The 22,084-nt window shown below is 45.1% G+C and overlaps 1 protein-coding gene and 1 non-coding gene across 2 annotated transcripts in view; both read right to left on the reverse strand.

Annotated features, from left to right (window-relative positions):
* Positions 1-22,084, reverse strand: part of grin3a (glutamate receptor, ionotropic, N-methyl-D-aspartate 3A) — a 152,045-nt gene that overhangs the window by 45,744 nt on the left and 84,217 nt on the right. The window lies entirely within an intron of this gene.
* On the reverse strand, positions 7,377-7,575 carry LOC144495370 (U2 spliceosomal RNA). Its single transcript, XR_013498239.1, has one exon. It is a non-coding gene; the product is annotated as a U2 spliceosomal RNA (small nuclear RNA).

A 22,084-nucleotide genomic window follows, 5' to 3' on the forward strand; every position in this document is an offset into this window, starting at 1 on the left:
GAGGCAGCACTGCTAACCACTGTGCCACCGATCTCTCCTGTCTATGCTCATGGATAGCCTGGGTGTGACCGATAATGTTCAGCACTGTTCCATTATTAAGTTGAGGTGAGCACTGTTGGTGACCAGGGAGTGCACTGTATCAGTGCCTTGGGATAGACTAGAGACAAAAACTCCGAAGGCCTGCGACCTTGTCTCCTCTATAAACGTGAACTCATCCAAACCTCTTACAACCAGAATTAACTCGCACAAAATCCTATTCACCCTTCCCCCACTTTGTGTGTTTGTGGATCTATAACGGCTCCCGGTCTGGCACCCTCTCGATTAAAAACAAATGTCGTCCTTGTTGTCAAATCCCTCCATGGCCTCAGCCTTTCCCATCGTTGTGTTCTTCCACAGTCTCACAGCTCCCCGCGATCTCCTCCAATTCGGGCCTCATGAGTATCCCCGATTCTCATTATTCCACCAGTGGCAGTCATGCCTTCAGCTGCCCGGGACCCTACACTCTGCAATTCTCTTCTTAAACCTCCCCAACTCTCTCTCTCCCCATCAGATGATCTCTAAATCCTTTCCTAAAACCTTCCTCTTGAATCAAGCTTTTGGTCACCTGTTGCAATAACACCTTATATGGCGCAATGTTCAAATCTACTTGATCATGGTCCTGTGAAGCTATTTACGAAAGTGCTATATAAATGCAAGCACAGTGGCATTGTTGCCTCAGAACACCAGGGAACCAGGTTTGATTCTGGTCTTGTGTGATATCTGTTTGGAATTTGTACATTTTTCCTGTGTCTGCGTGGGGTTTGCTCCGGGTGCTCCAGTTTCCTCCCACAGTCCAAAGATGTGCGGGTTTAGTGGATTGGCCATGCTAAATTACCCCTTAGGGTCCAAAGATGTGTAGGCTAGGTGGATTGGCCAGGGTAAATGCGTGGATTTGTGGAGATAGGGCAGTGGGGAGAGGGCCTGGGTGGGACACTCTTTCGCAAAGTGGGTGCAGACTTGATGGGCCGAATGGACTAATTCTCCACTGTAGGGATTCTTTGGAGGGATTCTGTGTTTGAGGATGGGTAATGCGTGGGGAAATGAAATGAATTCCCCTCCTGTCCATAACGCCACATTTAGTTGCATCTCTTCACCTCAGTACTAAGAGATTTAACAGATAGTTTTGGGGAGTCAGGAGGTGAGTTACTCCAGGCTTTGGGGAGTCAGGTGGTGAGCTACTCGCCACAGGATTTCCAACCTCTTGACCTGATCTTGTAGTCACAGTGGTTATATGGATAGTCCAGTCCAGCTTCTGGTCAATGGTAAACCCAACGGTGTTGACAGTGTGGAAATTCAGCGATGACAATGCCACTGAACATCAGGCGAGATGGTTAGTTTCTCTTTTGTTGTAGATGGTCATTGCCTGGCACTTGTATGGCGGGAATGACGCTTGCCACTTGTCCACCCAAGTCTGAAAGTTATCCAGCTCTTGCTGCATGTTGACATATAGGAACATAAGAACTAGGAGCAGGAGTAGGCCATCCAGCCCCTCGAGCCTGCTCCGCCATTCAATAAGATCATGGCTGATCTTTTTGTGGACTCAGCTCCACTTCACCCGCATGCTCACCATAACCCTAATTCCTTTACTGTTCAAAAATTAATCTATCCTTGTCTTGAAAACATTCAATGAGATAGCCTCAACTGCTTCACTGGATAGGGAATTCCACAGATTCACAATCCTTTGTGTGAAGAAGTTCCTCCTCAACTCAGTCCTAAATCTGCTCCCCCCTTATTTTGAAGCTATGCCCCCTGGTTCTAGTTTTGATTTGATTTGATTTATTATTGTCACATGTATTGACAGTGAAAAGTATTGTTTCTTGCGTGCTGTACAGACAAAGCATACCATTCATAGAGAAGGAAACGAGAGAGTGCAGGATGTAGTGTTACAGTCATAGCTAGGGTGTAGAGAAAGATCAATTTAGTGCAAGGTAAGTGCATTCAAAAGTCTGATGGCAGCAGGGAAGAAGCTGTTCTTGAGTCGGTCGGTATGTGACCTCAGACTTTTGTATCTTTTTCGCGAAGAAGGTGGAAGAGAGAATGTCCGGGGTGCGTGGGGTCCTTAATTATGCTGGCTGCTTTGCCGAGGCAACGGGAAGTGTAGACAGAGTCAATGGATGGGAGGTTGGTTTACGTGATGGACTGGGCCACATTCACGACCTTTTGTAGTTCCTTGTGGTCTTGGGCAGAGCAGGAGCCATACCAAGCTGTGATACAACCAGAAAGAATGCTTCCTATGGTTCATCCGTAAAAGTTGGTGAAAGTCGTAGCTGACATGCCAAATTTCCTTCGTCTTCTGAGAAAGTAGAGGTGTTGATGGGCTTTCTTAACTATAGTGTCGGCATGGGGGACCAGGACAGGTTGTTGGTGATCTGGACACCTAAAAACATTCACCCGCCAGTGGAAACAACTTCCCTGCTTCTATCTTATCTATTCCCTACATAATCTTATATCTTTCTATAAGACCTCCCCTCATTCTTCTGAATTCCAATGAGTATAGCCCCAGTCTACTCAGTCTCTCCTCATAAGCCAACCCTCCCAACTCCGGAATCAACCTAGTGAATCTCCTCTGCACCCCCTCCAGTGCCAGGATATCCTTTCTCAAGTAAGGAGACCAAAACTGTACACAGTACTCCAGGTGTGGCCTCACCAGCACCTGATACAGCTGCAACATAACCTTGCTGTTTTTAACCTCCATCCCTCTTGCAATGAAGGACAAAATTCTATTTGCCTTCTTAATTACCTGCTGCACCTGCAAACCAACTCCTTGTGATTCTTGCACAAGGATACCCAGGTCCCTCTGCACAGCAGCATGCTGCAGTTTTTTACCATTTAAATAATAGTCCACTTTGCTGTTATTCCTACCAAAATGGATGACCTCACATTTACCAACATTGTACTCCATCTGCCAGACCCTCGCCCACTCACTTGGATTATCTATATCCCTTTGCAGACTTTCAGCATCCTCCGAACACTTTGCTCTGCCACTCATCTTCGTGTCATCTGTGGATTTTGACATATAATTGCCATGAACCAGTGTAATTGGATAGCTTTTAGAACATAATTTTATAAATTTGCTTTCAAAAATAGTCCTTTTGTTACACTTAAGCATGGTGAAGTTTGTTGCAGCTAAAAATCGGTTTCTCACAACGATGATGCAATTTTTAAACAGTGGCTGGTCCACTACTTGTGAGTAGTCAAATTATAAATTTGAGGGTTGCTGAAAAATAAGACATGCCATCAAAGCTTTCCATCTTGCACTCATCAGAACGAATATAAGATGGATAATCAGAAGCTTTTTCCCAGGGTGGAAGAGTCAATTACTAGAGGGCACAGGTTTAAGGTGCGAGGGGCAAGGTTCAAAGGAGATGTACAAGGCAAGTTTTTTACACAGAGGGTGGTGGGTGCCTGAAACTCGCTGCGGGGGAAGGTAGTGGCGATAGTGACTTTTAAGGGGCGTCTCGACAAATGCATGAATAGGATGGGAATAGCGGGATATGGTCCCCAGAAGGGTAGGGGATTTTAGTCCAGACGTGCAGCATGGTTGGTGCAGGCTTGCAGGGCCGAAGGGCCTGTTCCTGTGCTGTAATTTTCTTTGTACTTTGTTCTTTAGTCCTAATTTTCAAAGGGAACGGCAATTTATAATGCATGAGAAAAGGTGGCTGACTGGTTTGCCAGTAGATTCTGGCCAAGGCTTTGACATGGGGAATAAATAAGTGTCTGAAAAGTGGTGGACTGGACCCAATTCTGGGATTTACACCTGCATATGAGAGACATGGACAGAGTGGATAAGGGGCAGCTGTTCTCTTTGGTAGAAGGGTCAGTTATGATGGGACATAGGTTCAAGGTGAGGGGCAGGAGATTTTAGTGGGGATGTGAGGAAAAACCTTTTTACCCAGCGGATGGTGATGGTCTGGAATGTGCTGTCTGGGAGGATGGGCGAGGCAGGTTGCCTTGCATCTATTAAAAAGTATCTAGATGAGCACTTGGCACATCATAACATTCAGGGCTATGGGCCAAGTGCTGGTAAATGGGATTCAGTGGAAGGTCAGTTGTTTCTCATGTGTTGGTGCAGACTCGATGGGCTGAAGGGCCTCTTCTGCACTGTATGATTTTATGAAACTGTGAAGGACTAAAAAAACAGTAATAAGCTTTGAAGAACAACCAAACATACAAACTAGGAGCAGGAGTAGGCCACTCGGCCCCTCGAGCCTGCTCTGCCATTCAATATGATCATTGGCTGATCTGCCTGTAACCTTAACCCCACATTCCTGCCGACCCTTGATAACCCTTCACCCCTTGTTAATCCGGCTTCACCTGAAAGATATCCAAAGATTCTGCCTCCAACACTCTTTGAGGAAGAGGGTTAGTTCCAAGGATCCTCTGAGTGAAAAAAAAAATGGTGATCAGTTATTCCCACAGAATTGGACAGATACATGGATAAGAAAGGTTTAGTGGGATATGGGACAAATGCAGGCAAATGGGGTTAGCTTGGGTGGGCTTTTTAGTCAGCATGGCACAGTTTGGGCTGAAGGGCCTGTCTCTGTGCCGTAGATTCTACGAAGGGAAGTTGAAGAACAGATACGTAAGCAGATTCTGACAGATGTAGAAATAATAGGGTTGTTGTAGTGGGAGACTTTAATTTATAAGACCACAACACATAGGAGCAGAATTAGGCCACTCGGCCCATTGAGTCTGCTCCACCATTCAATCATGGCTGATATTTTTCTCATCCCCATTCTCCTGCCTTTTCCCCATAACCCCGATCCCTTTATTAATCAAGAACCTATCTATCTCTGTCTTAAAGACACTCAATGACCTGGCCTCCACAGCCCTCTGCGGCAAAGAGTTCCACAGATTAATTTTCCTCATATTGACTGGAAATCCCTTTGGGCTAGGGGTCCAGATGGTGAGGAATTTGTTAAGTGTGTCCAGGGAGGTTTTTTGGAACAATATGCGAATAGTCCGACTAGAGTGGGGACTGTACTGGGCTTAGTACTGGGGAATGAGCCCAGTCAGGTCATCAAAGTTGCAGTGGGGGAACATGTGGCAAACAGTGACCACAATTCCGTAAGCTTTCAGATACTCATGGAAAAGGACAAGTGTTGTCCTAGGGTTATGGTGCTAAATTGGAGAAGGCTAACTACAACCAGATTAGGCAGGATTTGGAGGCTGTTGTTTGAGAGAGGCTGTTTGAGGGTAAATCCACATTTGACGTGCGGGAGTCTTTTAAGGAGCAGTTGATCGGATTGCAGGATGGGCATGTGCCTATGACAATGAAGGACAGGAAAGGCAGGATTCAGGAACTGTTGATGACCAGGGAAATTGCTACTCTCGTCAAAAAGAAAAAGGATGCATGGCATGAGGTCGAGGCAACTAAAAACAGATGAAGCATTTGAAGAATATAGGGAAAGTAGAAAAGAGCTCAAACAGGGAGTTAGGAGGGCAAAAAGGGGGTCATAAAATGTCCTTGGCAGACAGGATTAAGGAAAATCCCAAGGCATTTTATACATACATTAGGAACAAGAGGGTAGCTAGAGAAAGAATTGGTCCACTCAAGGACAAAGGAGGGAAATTATGTGTAGAACCAAAGGAAGTGGGTGAGATCCTTAATGAGTATTTTGTATCGGTATTCACAAAGGAGAGAGACACTTTGATTGATGGTGTCTCGGAGGGGTGTGTAAACCCTTTAGAACAAGTCATCATTACGATGAAGGAAGTGTTAGGTGAATTAAAAAGCATTAAGGTAGACAAGTCCGCAGCGCCAGATGGCATCTATCCCAGATTACTGAAGGAGAAAAGAGATGAAATTGCTGGGTCTCTAACAGAAATCTTTGTCTCCTCGTTGGCCACTGGTGAGGTCTCAGAGGATTGGAGGATAGCCAGTGTTGTCCCATTATTTAAGAAGGGTAGCAAGGATAACCTGGGTAATTATAGGCCAGTGAGCTTGATGTCAGTGATAGTGAAATTGTTGGAGAAGATTCTTTGAGATAGGATCTATGCACATTTGGAACTGAATGGTCTTGTTAGCAACAGACAGCATGGTTTTGTACGAGGAAGGTCATGTCTCACTAATTTAATTGAGTTTTTTGAGGAGGTGACAAAAATGATTGACGAGGGAAGGGCTGTGGATGTTGTCTACATGGACTTTAGTAAAGCATTTGACAAGGTCCCTCATGGCAGGCTGGTGCAAAAGATTAAATCTCACAGGATCAGGGGTGAACTAGCTGGATGGATTCAGAGCTGGCTTGCATCTTAAAAGACAGAGGGTCGCGGTGGAAGGGTGTTTTTCTGAATGGAGGTCTGTAACTAGTGGTGTTCTGCAGGGATCAGTGCTGGGAACTCTGCTGTTCATAATATATATAAATGACTTGGAAGAAAATGTAGCTGGTCTGATTAGCAAGTTTGTGGATGATACTAAGATTGCTGGAGTTGCGGATAGTGATGAAGATTGTCAGAGAATACAGCAGGTTATAGATAGACTGGAAAATTGGGCAGAGAAATGGCAGATGGAATTTAACCTGGACAAATGTGAGGTGATGCATTTTGGAAGGTTGAATTCAGGTGGGAGCTATAAAATAAGTGGCAGAAACATCAGAACCATAGAGACACAGAGAGATCTGGGGGTACAGGTCCAAATATCCTTAAAAGTGGCAGCACAGGTGGAAAAGGTGGTGAAGAAAGCATATGGCATACTTGCCTTAATCAGATGGGGCATCAAGTATAAGAGTTGGCAAATTATGCTATAGTTATATAGAACATTGGTTAGGCCACATTTGGAATACTGTGTCCAATTCTGGTCACCACACGACCAGAAGGACGTGGAGACTTTGGAGAGAATACAGAAAAGGTTTACCAGGATGTTGCCTGGTATGGAGGGTATTAGCTATGAGGAGAGGTTGAATAAACCGGGTTTGTTCTCCCTGGAAAAACAGAGGCTGAGGGGGCGACCTGATAGAAGTTTATAAAATTATGAGGGGTATAGATAGGGTGAACAGGTGGAAGCTTTTTCCCAGGTCAGAAATTATAATTACAAAGGGGCACAAGTTCAAGATAAGGGGGGAAAGGTTCAGTGGAGATGCGCAGGGGAAGTTTTTTTTACAGAGGGTGGTGGTGTCCTGGAATGCATTGCCAAGTGAGGTGGTTGAGGCAGATTCCGATATTTAAGACTTATCTGGATAGACACATGAACAGACGGGGAATAGAGGGACACAAGCAGTTGGTCTAGATTGGATTTTTTATTCCAATTCAATCAAATCAAGTCCAATTCAGAGTCTCAACAAGTTGAGACATTCCCGATCCAAGCTGACAAGACAGGGCTCTCACCTCCTGTCTTGGGCTTGATCTACATGATCCAAGCTGATTGGATTCGGCATAGCTCCTCCTCCAAGGCTTGATCTCATTTGCATCTTAGCCAAAAGGCCGAGATGCCGCTTTAAAAAATTGCTTCAAATGAAGCTAAAATGTAACCTAATGACTGCAACCAAGCACAGCATGTCAATACTACACTTGATCTTAGCCAAAAGGCCGAGAAGTGCAGGCTTGGAGGGTAGAAGGGCCTGTTCCTGTGCTGTACTGTTCTTTGTTCTTTATTCTATAAATTGGGAAGAAAAAATACATTTTTCATCTCATTCTGAGAATAATGTTTATAATGGTTATATAAAGGCTGCGGTGAACTGCAGAAGGTGATTGATAGAAGTGGACTGGTTCTCTAACCCGTGATTGTTAATGTTGCAAATGTTGCAGTCAAGCCTAATGGGATACAATCACAGCCGACAGGTTTTCATAATGCATTCTGTTTCTATCATCAATAACATCAGGGTCAATTTTTCGCACTTGTGCTTTCTGCACCGAGTGTTGGGACCCTGGGTGTGGAGGCCAATGGATTTTCTTTCTTTGAGAACAAGCCAGGGGGTGGGATTCAGAAAGGTAACCCTTGTCTGTACAAAGTGAGCTGCTCCACAGGCAAAAGCTGTGGTTTAATATAGTGCACTGTGGCGCACTTCGAGATAGTGGGAGTGCTAACTCTGAGGAACAATTTACACGGCTACGCTGTTTGCTTCATACAAGTAGCATCTCACCCTTTGCCTTACCATCATTAAGAATTTGCAGGATTTGTACGTTACTTGCCCATTGAACCAGCTGCTGAAATTTATGGCTGGAATTTCACGGCGCAAGTAGCTGTTAAAGATGTAATAATTGTCAATGTAACGTGGAACAATCTCTCCGGTCCAGAAGGGAATGATTCACTCTGTTCAATCTCATTCCCACATGCAAGGAATTATTAAGAGATCTTTAAAAAAGGGCTCATTTTAAATGTTACATTTTTTCTTCCTTTTTCTTTTTTTATTGTCCTCCCGCCATCCAATCAGTCCTTTCTTCTCTCTATTCAGTTATTCTTTGAGTGGAGATGCTGGCATTGGACTGGGGTGGACACGGTAAGGAGTCTGACAACACCAGGTTAAAGTCCAACAGGTTTATTTGGAATCATGAGCTTTTGGAGCGCTTCATCAGGTGAGTCACTGTACGAAGGAGCAGCGCTACAAAAGCTCGAGATTCCAAATAAATCTGTTGGATTTTAACCTGCTGCTGTGAGACTTCTTACTGTTATTCTTTGAGTACATGATTTTACTCCAATTCGCACTATTTTCTTCTTCATTGGATAAACATAGAAAATAGGAGCAGGAGGAGGCCATTCGGCCCTTCATGCCTGCTCCACCTTTCATTACAATCATGGCTAATCATCCAAATCAATAGTCTAATCGCACCTTCCTCGCTTAGCATTTTGATCCCCTTCGCCCCAAGTGCTAACTGCTTTTTGCAAACATTCAGGCCTTGCTCGTCCCGAAACCGTAAAATCCTGCCTGAGGCCAACGGAACTTTCCATGTTTCACCCCTCGCCTGCTCCAATTCCGGTAGTGGGTGGGGCGGAAAAATTCCAGCCTCAATGTTTTTGCCTAATCATCATAGAAACCCTACAGTACAGAAAGAGGCCATTCGGCCCATCGAGTCTGCACCGACCACAATCCCGCCCAGGCTCTACCCCCAAATTCCTACGTATTTTACCCGCTAATCCCTCTAATCTACGCATCCCAGGACACTAAGGGGCAATTTTAGCATGGCCAATCAATCTAACCCGCACATCTTTGGACTGTGGGAGGAAACCGGAGCACCCGGAGGAAACCCACGCAGACATGAGAAGAATGTGCAAACTCCACACAGACAGTGACCCAAGCTGGGAATCGAACCCATTTCCCTGGAGCTGTGAAGTAGCAGTGCTAACCACTGTGCTACCGTGCCGCCCATAAAAATTTGCCCTACTAATCCCTCTCACGTACGCATCTGAGGATACTAAGGGGCAATTTTAGCATAGCCAATCAACCTAACCTGCACATCTTTAGACTGTGGGAGGAAACCAGAGCACCTGGAGGAAACCCACGCAGACATGGGGAGAACATGCAAACTCCAAGCCAGGAATCGAACCCACTTCTCTTGAGCTGTGAGGCAGCAGTGCTAACCACTGTGCCACCATGCTGTCAACTACCTCAACTACTTTCTGTGATAATGAATTCCAAAGGTGGAGTACTCTCTTGGGTGAAGAAATGTCTCCTCATCTCTGTCCTAAATGGTCTACCCCATCTCCTCAGACTGTCACCGCTGGTTCTGGACACTCCCACCATCAGGAACATCCTTCCTGCATCTACCCTGTCTAGTCCTGTTAGAATTTTATAGCTTTTTCTGAGATTCCCCCTCATTCTGCTAAACTCCAGCGAAGACAATCCTAACGGACTCAACCCCTCTTCATATGTCAGTCCTGCCATCCCAGGAATCAGTTTGGTAAAACTTCGCCGCACTCCCTCTGGAGCAAGAACATCTTTCCTCAGATAAGGAGACCAAAACTGCACACAATATTCCTCACCAAGGCCCTTTATAATTGCAGCAAGAAATCCCTGCTCTTGTACTCAAATCCTCTCGCTATGAAGGCCAACATACCATTTGCCTTCTTTACCACCTGCTGCACCTGCATGCTTACCTTCAGTGACTGGCGTACGAGGGCACCCTCTCCTAATTTCTGGCCATTCAGATAGTAATCTGCCTTCCTATTTTTGATACCAAAGTGGATAACCTGATATTTATCCAAATTCATAGAATCATAGAAACTCTACAGTGCAGAAAGAGACCATTCAGCCTATTAAGTCTGCACCGACAACAATCCCACCTAGGCCCTATCCCCATAATACCACATATTTACTCCACTAATCTCTCTAACCTACGCACCCCGGGACACTAAGAGGCAATTTATCATGGCCAGTGCACCTAATCCTCACATCTTTGGATTGTGGGAGGAAACCGGGATAACCAGAGGAACCCACGCAGACACAGGGAGAACATGCAAACTCCACACAGACAGTAACCCAAGACGGGAATTGAACCTGGGTCCCTGGAGCTGTGAGGCAGCAGTGCTAACCACTGTGCCACCGTGCCGCCTACTGTACTGCATAAAGAGACAAATTGTACATCTTACCATTCACTGAGTTTTCAAATGTCCGATAAACGTCACCACAACTTTAGTTTACACTCACAGCAAATTCTGGTTTAAAACCTCTGCGTTGAAGGTTGTAGGAAATTGTCTACCCAACTAGGAATATTGTGAGATTCCCACTTCACCAAGATCTGGCTTATTACCTTCACTGATGTAGGAAATGTTAGAAATATTCCATGGAGACCAAATCATGGACATAGATAACCCCCTCTGTCCAATTGTCTGATTTCTTTAACATCCACATTACAATTCACACCTCCGGCAGGATTTTCCGGCCATGCTCGCTTCAAAGCCGAAAAAATCCCACCCGTGGTCAACGGACCTTTGCCCGCTGTGTTCCCATAGCGGGTGGGATGGAAAAATTCCACACACCCTGGATCTTGGACACATATTGATCTAAAGATGTCCAGGGAATCTAAACCATGAGTGAGAATTCTCGATGCACATAACTCACCACTGGCAACCAAACCTGTACCTCAGACTAAATTGTTATTGAAGCAAGTACTCCATTTTAGGAGTGTGATGGAATACTCTCCACTTGCCTGGGTAAGCGACACTCCAACAACACTCAAGAAGCTTTTTGGTTTGATTTGATTTATTATTGTCACATGTATTAGTCTACAGTGAAAAGTATTGTTTCTTGCGTGCTATACAGACAAAGCATACTGTCCATAGAGTAGGAAACGAGAGAGTGCAGAATGTAGTGTTACAGTCATAGCTAGGGTATAGAGAAATGCAAGCTAGGTTCATTCATAATCCACCATCGGCGCACAGTGTCAGCAGTGTGTACTGCATACATGATGCACTGCAGCAACTTGCCACACCTTTTTCAACAGCATCTTCCAACCTGAGACATCTTTTGCCCAAGAGGATGGATGCATTAAACACATGGGAACACCATCCAGTTCCCCTCCCAGCCACACACCATCCTGACTTGCAATTATATCACTGCTCCTGCAGCTGTACCGACACCACATGCACCGGCACAGTTCAAGAAGGTGGCACACCACCACTTTCCCAAGGGCAATTAGGAAAGGGCAACAAATGCTGGGTTTGGAGTGCCAATTAAGCGGGCTGCTTTGCCCTGGATGGTGTCGAGCTTCTTGAGTGTTGTTGGAGCTGCACTCACACAGGCAAGTGGAGATTATTCCATCACACTCCTGATTTGTGCCTTGTAGATGGCGGACAGGCTTTGGGGAGTCAGGAAGTGAGTTACTCCCTGCAGAATTTCCAGCTTCCGACTTGCCCTTGTAGCCATAGGATTTATATGGCTGATCCTCCATCTATACTGTGGGGATTCTATGATAATGTAGATGAAAGTTACCTTGGGCTATCTGACCAAACTAATGATCTCGACTGTGAGGAATGGAGGAAATCTAAAGCACATAGAAAATCTGGAAATCATCTAAGGGGCTGGACAGATGGAACATTTATTTGCAGGAATCTACAAGTAACACTAAATGTTATTAGCTTTTACTTTCTTTGTATAACTCAGTAAAAAGATATTGATGGAATGAAAAATTATTTGCAAAACTGTCCTAAAAGCTGCTTCTCGAAAAGTATTGGGGTAATAAATGCAAGGCAGTTATAATTAATGACCATTCAAGGTGCTAACTTTTCAGCGAACACTTGTTCATATCTTAATTAATGTTAGTAGCAAATTAAATCACCACTGGACCGATAAATGTGATTCTGTAAATTGATTGACTCCTCAATGAGAAATGTGTGATCTTCACTTGCACATCTAACTTTATTTTTGCTGGTGATAAAAAAGGCTAGGGGAGCGATCTTACCGGCCGTTCACGCCACGCTCCCGCTGCATCGAAGCCGGAGATTTTGGCGCCCAGCCAAATCTCCGTTCACTGCAGTGGGATGAGAAAATCCCGCCGGCATGAATGGTCGGAAAAATTCTGGCCCAGGTCTCAGGCACAGTCACATTCAGGCATGGGTTTTGGGGGAAGGAAATCTTCGATATTTAGGAACATAATTGAAATAACTCCTCAGAGGCCGGTATCCCTTCGCCAGATTCCCTTTATTTACAAACCCATTTCCACTCCAAAGAGTGCTTCAGGTACAAGGTCAGATTCTGGAGTATCAGTGGACCTGACACTCCTCATTATATACACAGGCGAGACTCCCTGATTGGGCAGGCAATCAGTACCAATGTCATGTTCTATACTATCATAGAAAGTAGTTGAGGCCAAAATGTTGCCTGATTTCAGGAAGAAAAATGGTATAATTCTTGGGGCTAAAGGGATCATGGGATATGGGGGGAAGGGGGATCAGGAAAATTAGCACATCAGCAGCAGCATCCTGCACTGTAGACTGGCTGTCTCTGTGTATACATGAAATGGACAGCGCAGACAAAGGTGGATGTTTCACTACATCTATCAACAGGACACAGCTGAATGTCCTTGCTAACAGCATTGAAATTGTAACAAAGACATGATTAAGTGACCATTGTTTGAATGGACATTCCATCCGTCTACCAGGAAAGATTATGACATTACCGATGGGACATGATTAAACAGCCATTGTCTCGGGTCTACCTCTTTGTACCCTATGTAAATAATTTGCTGGTGTGCGTGACTAGAAGCAATTATCTTTACTGAAAGTGTAAGTAACGCCTTATTAAAAAAAGCTAACTGTAGACAATTGAGTAGAGCAGGCTGGAGATGTCTTCGGAATTCTACAGTTCTCCGCTCCTTATCGATAAGAAGGCAATAAAGGATTGTTCACTCGCGAACGCTGTGTCTGAATATCTTTCGAGCACCAACACCAGAATCAAAATGTATGGTGGAACAGGCTCAAAGGGCCGAATGGCCTACTCCTGCTTCTAGTTTCTATGTTTATCTCAATCAGGGAGCTCATACTTCAAGAGGCCCACCTCAAGGGCCTCGTTGAGGCTATTACAATAATGGGCAAAATCTTGCTACAAAAATAACTGTGTGTTCACATTGCATCCCACGATTAATAGCATATCAGCCGGCAAGTTCAAGGCATGAAGAGATCGAGAGAAATTTCCCTCCAAGACACGCACCACCCTGCCTTGGGACAATATTGTCGTCACTGGGTGAAAACCTGGAACTCCTTCCCTGACAGCATTGCGAGTATAACCACACCTCATGGACTTCAGTGGTTGAAGAAGATGGCTGACTACCAGCTTGGAGCTGGTAACAGCTCAACCCCACCCTGCCTCCTGGACAGATACAAACCTCTGACATCACCTGAGGCTGAAGGCAGCAGCACCGGATTTTAGATTCCACTTTCATTCAAGGGTAATTAGGGATGGGCAACAGATGCTGGACTTGTCAGCGACACTCATAGAATCATAGAGTCCCGACAGTGTAGAAAGAGGCCATTTGGCCCATCGATCCTGCACCGATAGCGATCCAACCCAGGCCCTATCCCTGCAACCCCAATACTTATTGACAATTTGGCATGGCCAATCCACCTAATTCGCACATCTTTGGACTGTGGGAGGAAACCGGAGCACCCGGAGGAAACCCACGCAGAAACTGCAAGAACGTGCAAACTCCACCTGAGGCCGTAATCAAACCTGAGTCCCTGGCGTGGTGAGGCAGCAGTGCTAACCACTGTGCCACCATGCCGCCCATGTGCCACAAGTGCTGAAGTTAAAGAACAGGATTGATGCCGCGTGACACCATTTTCTCCGTACATACAAACAGCATCTTCCCTTTCCCTCCTCAGCATTTTAAAGAAGTTGCCAGATTTGCATTTTAATTGCCCATTAAACTTGCCACAAAGTTAGGGTTCCTAATTAACAGAACTTCCATTCTTTTCACAACATGATAATTGCTAATGCAATGCAAATTAAACTCTCCAGCCTAGAAAGCGAGCAATTTAAACTGTTCAATCTCATTTCGACATGTAGTAAAGATGTTACAGATTCTAAGAAGTCACGTTTCCCTTATTTTTCTCTCCTAATCCAATCATTCCTTTCCTATCTCTGTACCTGATTTAACTCTAATTCACCCAATTTCTTTCTGTGTCAATCTTCTGTTTTGTTGGTTAAGGGAACCGACTTGTTGGCCCTAAGGTCTCAATGCTCTGTTACCCACGCTGCATCATTATTAGCTCACACTTGGAGCAAGTTCCAGCACAAAATGGACAAGAGGGTAAAATCTCGACCGTTTCCATAGAATGAGTTATCTAAATCTCCCTCCTTGAACAGAATTACAATTGTTACATACATGGTTTCGGGAGGCAGGGGGTGCCGTGGAGAGGTGGGGGTGGGGGTGGGGGTGGGGGTGGGGGTGGGGGTGGGGGTGGGGGTGGGGGTGGGGGGTTTGACTTCTTTTTCCTCCCAAATCGGTAGGATGAGTGCACGGAGTCTTGATGTGAACAAAAGCCCACCAGACTTCAGCCGGAATACAGTATTTGTTGTTCCAGAGGCCTCGTGGTATTATCACGAGACTATTAATCCTAAAACTCAGCTAATGTTCTGGGGACCTGGGTTCGAATCTCACCACGGCAGATGGTGGAATTTGAATTCAATTTAAAAAAATCTGAAATTAAGAATATACTCATGACCATGAAACCATTGTCGATTGTCAGAAAAACCCATCTGGTTCACTAATGTCCTTTAGCGAAGGAAATCTGCTGTTCTTACTTGATCTGGCCTATATGTGACTCCAGAGCCACAGCAGTGTGGTTGACTCTCAACTGCCCTCGGGCAACTAGGGATGGACAATAAATGCTGGCCCAGCCAGCGATGCTCATGCCCCATGAATGAAAAATTTTTAAAAATCCATTTGATTGCTTGTTGCAGCTCTTCCATTGATGCTAGTTTGATTTGATTTGATTTATTATTGTCACATGTATTAACATACAGTGAAAAGTATTGTTTCTTGTGTGCTATACAGACAAAGCATACCGTTCATAGACAAGGAAACGAGACAGTGCAGAATGTAGTGCTACAGTCATAGCTAGGGTGTAGAGAAAGATCAACTTAGTGCGAGGTAAGTCCATTCAAAAGCCTGATAGCAGCAGGGAAGAAGCTGTTCTTGAGTCGATTGGTACGTGACCTCAGACGTTTGAATCTTTTTCCCGATGGAAGAAGGTGGAAGAGAGAATGTCCGGGGTGCATGGGGTCCTTAATTATGCTGGCTGCTTTGCCGAGGCAGCGGGAAGTGCAGACAGAGTCAATGGATGGGAGGCTGGGTCACCCATGGATTCTACCACAGAAAACTGCGGGGATAGACTGGAGAGTCCTCACTGACAATGTGCAATCATAATTAATCCGCTGTTGAGAATGTTCTTTCCATTGCTGACATTGTTATCACTGTGAGCAAAGTGGATTGCATCTTCTTTGGCTTGCGTCTATAGATGGTCATGGGGGCTTTCTAAAAGCTTTGTATTTCAGGATGGTCAGCATATTGTATCTGCAAGGCTTTCTTTTCATAGAATCCCTACAGTGCAGAAGGAGGCCATTCGGCCATTCAGTGGAGTCTGCACCAACAATAAACCCACCCAGGCCCTATACCGTTACCCAAGTATTCACCCCACCAGTCCCTCTGACACTAAGGATCAATTTAGCATGGCCAATAACCTAATCCGCACATCTTTGGACTGTCAGAGGAAACCGGAGCACCCGGAGGAAACCCACGCAGACACGGGGAGAACGTGCAGACTTCACACAGACAGTGACCCTAGGCCGGAATCGAACCTGTGTCCCTAGTGCTGTAACCACTGAGCCACCAGTTTCCCACCACGTGTTCTTTATCTTCCGGATTTTTCTTCGGATATCGGCCTTGAGCTTCCGGAAAGCTGCCTCTTGACTAGTGACCTTCAGTTGTTCTGCCAGGCAGTGAAAGTTGCTGGTTTTTGTCCTAGGAGGTCACATGTTCTAGCAGGGAATATCACAACATCTATTCTCCTGAATCGCCTACTTCCTGTGGCTGAGAAAATCCTCCCAGGAGCACAGTGTGGCTTTCCATCTCCTAGAGGAACGTCTGACTTGGTCTTTGTTAAAAGTCACATCCAAGTTGAACATCAAAAACAATACCAGGAACTCTCCACTGTGTCCACTGACCTGACTCAGTACCTGTCGAGGCTCGGTAGATTGTGCTCGAAGATTTGAATGTCCAAGAAAATTTGTCACCATCCGCCAACTGCACCATGATGATAGGACTGGAAGAGTGGGAGATCTGAACCAGATGCGTTCAGTATCCGGACTAGTGTCGAGCGAGGCAGTGTGATAGCCCCCTTTGCCATTTACAATCTACTTGACAGTGCTATTCACCTCATCAAGGTTCAACTGGCCTCTTAGAATCATAGAATCCCTACAATGCAGAAGGAGGCTTTTCGGCCCATTGAGTCTGCACCAACTCTCCAACAGAGTATCTTACCCTGGCCCACCCCCAAGTTTTTATCCCTAACCTACACCTCTTTGGATACTAAGGGCAATTTAGCATGGCAAATCAACCTAAACTGAACATTTATGGACACTAAGGGGCAATTTAGCATGGCCAATCCACCTAACCCACACATCTTTGGACACTAGAGTTAATTTAGCATGGCCAATCCATCTAACCTGCACATCTTTGGACTGCGGGGGGAAACCGAGGCACCTGGAGGAAACCCACACATGGGGAGAACGTGCAGACTCCATACAGACAGTCACCCAAGGTTGGAATTGAACCCGGTTCCCTGGCGCTGTGAGGCAGCAATGCTAACCACTGCGCCACTGTGCCGCCTTTCCTCTGGAACACTTTCATGGAATCTTTTATATAAAACTAAGAGGGAAGATAAGGCCTTGGTTTAACATCTCACGTGAAGGATGGTGCTCCTGACAACATAGCACTCTCTCAGTACTGCACTGCGAACGCCAGCCTAGATTTTTGTGTTCACGTTCGTGGAGTAGGCCTTGAGCCCATAACCTTCTGACACTGAGGTGAGAGTGCTACTAACTGTGCCGCAGTTGATAGCACTAATTATTATTCTGTCGATTTTCGAACCAACCACTCTGTCCTACCCTTCACAAATAACAACCTACCCCGAATGTCATGCATTCACACCTTTCTGTTAACAGTGTGGCAAAAATTCAGCTTGGGAATTAGTAGGGAGCAGCTAGAATTACACTGGCGCGATATTCATTTCCACTGATCTGAACGCAACTGAATAATCGGCAGGGTGTACAACAGGCGACCTAGAATCCTTGGGTCTTCCATGTGATGACTGTAGAGCATCTCTTTGGTCTCTTGTCTTCCAGAATTCCCTCCCTGGATCCTAACATCTCTCAAACCTGCTTTCAAACACCCACTTTCCATAATGCCTCCACTACATGCCCATCCATCCCCAAAATATATCCACCCTCCCATCCTTTCCCATTCACTGGTCACCTTCTCCTTCCTAAAGTGCTTTCAGTTGCTTTGCTACACACCGTAAGAAGTCTTACAACGCTAGGCTAAAGTCCAACAGGTTTATTTGGAATCACGAGCTTTCAGAGCACTGCTCCTTCATCAGATGAGTCTGATGAAGGAGCAGCGCTCCGAAAGCTCGTGATTCCAAATAAACCTGTTGGACTTTAACCTGGTGTTGTGAGACTTCTTACTGTGCCCACCCCAGTCCAACGCCGGCATCTCCACCTCATTGCTAAACACCGGTAGTGTAATGACTTTAAAGAGGTCATTGAGGTTGGCCTCTTACAATATGAACTCCTTATTGAACTCTTTATTGCTTGTCCAACCTTTGTTGTCTATCTAACTGGGAGTGGCAGGTCTCCTGTCATTCTGGATGCTGACTCAGATCTTGTAACACTCTATGAACTTCAACTGAGCCTGTAAATAAAATGGAAATCTGGTGAAGGGGTACCGGCCTATGCTGATTTATTTCAGGCAGCCACTGAGTTGTTGTGTGGTTATCGCCAGACGCGGAACTGTTGCAATTTGTAAAACAGCTTGCATGGGTTTGTGATTAGAAACCATTAAGTCCTCATTCAACTGGGTCATAACAGCACTTATGTTTAGAATTCTAAAAACATGTTCCACATCATTACAGGATTCAATTCAGCCACCTTGTTTGGGTAGGTCGCACCCTCACCTCTGAGATAAAAAGCTGTGGGTTCAAGTCCCACTTCATGACTCAGGCACGTAAATACAGGCCAACACTTCACCTACTGCAGATAATTCAATTCACACTGTGTCTGATTACAAAGTCTATCGCAGAACCACTTTTGTTTTTGTGATTGAGACTCACAAGTGGGATTAAAACCAATTCAGTGTGTAGAAACTGCTCCAAGTGACTGGGCAGCGGGCCACCGAGGGGGTTGTCCGCCCCTCTACCGTGGCTACATTTGTGGCCAGGTGTTCCTGGAGAGGGAGCGTGCGGATTCCGATGGCACTGTGAGGCTTTCCGTGCTCATTGGGCACTGCAGGGGTTGGGGTGCATTATCGACCCTTTTAACCTAATTTTGGTTTGATCTTTTAAGTTTTCTTTCTGTTTTGCTTTTGTTTTCGTGAGGTTCCCTTCTTTTTGGGGGCTGCCCCTTTCACTTTGTCTCTCAGTTAATTCGATTTAGTTCATTGGTTTGGTCAAAAAGATTGCTCCAAGTGACTGAATTTTATTGGCATTGCTTGCAGGTGAGTGACTCCACTGCATTTGTTCCGCAGCCCAATGGCAAGATCTGGTGTGGTCCCACATGGATGACAGGGCCACGGTTAATGCAAAGCCAGTGATTTCACCACAGGCAGCGTGGTGTTTGCCGATGTGCTTTGCGTGGCGAGCAGTGCCTCAAAATTGGATTCATGCATTGTAATACATGCACAGCCAGCCAGCTGCTTCTATCTGTGTTACTGGCAAGAAAGAAGTATCCTTCAATTCAATCAAGGGATGTGGGCTTAAAAAAAACATGTAAGGACAAGGCTGCCGAGGGCTGCAAACCCCTGGACAAACTTTCTCTTTATCAGTGAATACCTTTTGTTTCTAATGAAGTTTGAAGTCTCTTCAAGATGCCAAAAGTGTGCCAGACTACATAACAGTGGGGAAATTACCCTCTCACTGAACCACCAAAAAATATCTGCAATATCAACTACTGGCAAGATTTGTGGCACAGTGGTTAGCACTACTGCCTCACAGCGCCAGGGACCCGGGTTCAATTCCAGCCTTGGGTGACTGTCTGTGCGGAGTTTGCACATTCTCCCCGTGTCTGCGTGGGTTTCCTCTGGCTGCTCCAGTTTCCTCCCACAGTCCAAAGATGTGGAGGTTAGGTGGATTGGCCATGCTAAACTGTCCCCTTAATGTCCAAAGATGTGCACGTTAGGGGGATTAACGGGGTAAATGCATGGGGTTATGGGAATGGGGTGGGGGGGTGGGCCTGGGTAAGATGCTCTGTCGGACAGTTGGTTCAGACTTAATGGGCCAAATGGCACTGCAGGGATCCTATGGTTCTAGTACAATTTTGAGTGCTTTGTATTCCTGGATCAGCAGTTATGCCCAAAGTGGGGACTCTAATTCATTACACGGGAAATCAATACATGCATGCTTCAACAAATAATGCCAAAAAGTAGTACCCAAATCGTTCAGCCAAATCTTTATGATCTGAATTTATTGGGTGGGACTTTATGGCCTCGCTCGTCCCAAAACTGTAAAATCCCACCTGAGGTGAACGGACATTCCATTGTCCGTCCCTCACCTGCTCTGATGCCATGGCAAGCAGGGTGGTAAAAATTCTGGCCATTATCTCTCTTGGAATTGATATACGGTTTCCTGGATACTGATTATTTTCTCCCTCTCATTTTATCTGTGTACCTACTCAGATGTGGGAAATACTTTTTTCTTTAAGAACTTCATGGGTGGAGTGTTTTTTTTGGAAAATCAAGCGCATTCATAAAACATCCTAGCTGCTTTCCCTCAATGTGCCCAAGGCCTAAACATTCAATCAATTATTCCAACTGCAATACTTCTACGTTGACAATGAAACGTGCAGTTCTATCACACCTTAGATTACAAGGCTCTCCTCAATACCTCTCCATCTTCTGCAAGAGGTTCAGCGTCAACCTGTCTTTGCTTTCCTCACCCTCGTGACCCACTTTCAGCAGACTTCCCCCCCCCATACAAGATGATGATCTTTGGTTGAGGATAACTAATGCGGCTTTCTCTCTCAGCCTCTGCATGTTTTCAATCGCTGTTGTGTGAGTATATCGTGAGACTTCCGTATGTGGAATAAACTATCATTCTCTCAGTCTGGAGAGAGGTCAGGGAAAGGGAAAAACTAAAGGATGCAAATGGAGGAACAAAAGTGAAAATTGTGGACTAGAACAAGCTCAGCAACAGAAGAAACTAAATGAGGGAGGAAAAGATTAAGAGAAAAGTAATACAAATCTAAACAGTGGGTTATGAATATTAAAAGATAAAAAAATCTGTACACACAAGAATAAAAGCAGACAAGTGAAAATATGTACCAAGGGATTTCACGGTGTATCTGAGTGCATATAACAGTAATTGCAACAACTGTACCAACTATACACTGACATAATTGGTAATACAATATTTGTATTATAAGGGTCTGGCACATAAAGGGTTAAGGTGGGCCTGAGTACAAATACTGCCCACACAGTGATATCAGAGGATACATGATCTGTACCGAGCAGGTCAGTATCATGTTGCAAAGAACTGTTTGTAGAAGCAAGCATGGAGATAACTCCTACTTAAACCATTCATCATACTGTGGGAGGCAGTGGCGTAGAGGTATTGTCAGTAGACGCGCAATCCCAGAACCCAGGACAAGATTGGGTGCTTGGGTTCGAATCCCGCCACGGCTGATGGTGAAATTTGAATTCAATAAAAATCTGGAGTTAAGAATCTACTGATGACCATGAAACCATTGTTGATTGTTGGAAAAACCCATCTGGTTCACTAATGCCCTTTAGGGAAGGAAATCTGCTCTACTCACCTGGTCTGGCCCACATGTGACTCCAGAGTTACAGCAATACAGTTGATTCTCAAATGCCCTTTGAAAAGGAGGGCAGTTAGGGATGGGTAATTAAGTCCCATAAGATGAATAACAAAAAAAACTTTGTGGATAGTTTCTCGTGGTTAAATACTTTTGAACTAACTAAGAGTATGTATATCTTAATAATACTGACTGGGCTTTGCCCAACACTTTGCAACAATACCATCAACTTAATCATTGCTCTGCCCTTTAGAAACCTTTCACATTCAACATGAAACAAAATCAATTAAAAACTAAAAGTAGAAATTCCAACTTCTCTCCTGCGCGATGCATGTGGAGTTGTTGACCCTATTGTCTATTCAGATGTATATTCAATGATATATCGGTTCTAGTCATTTAAGATATCCCATTGTAGATAGCTATGTGGGAATATTAGGGGCAGCACAGTGGTTAGCCCTGCTATCTCACAGCTCCAGAGATCCGGGTTCGATTCGCGGCTTGGGTCACTGTCTGGATGGAGTTTGCACATTCTCCCCATGTTTGCGTGGGTTTCCTCAGGTGCTTTGGTTTCCCCCCATAGTCCGAAAGAC

The sequence above is a fragment of the Mustelus asterias genome, chromosome 6 (genome assembly GCF_964213995.1).
Source record: "Mustelus asterias chromosome 6, sMusAst1.hap1.1, whole genome shotgun sequence".
Lineage (NCBI taxonomy): Eukaryota > Metazoa > Chordata > Chondrichthyes > Carcharhiniformes > Triakidae > Mustelus > Mustelus asterias.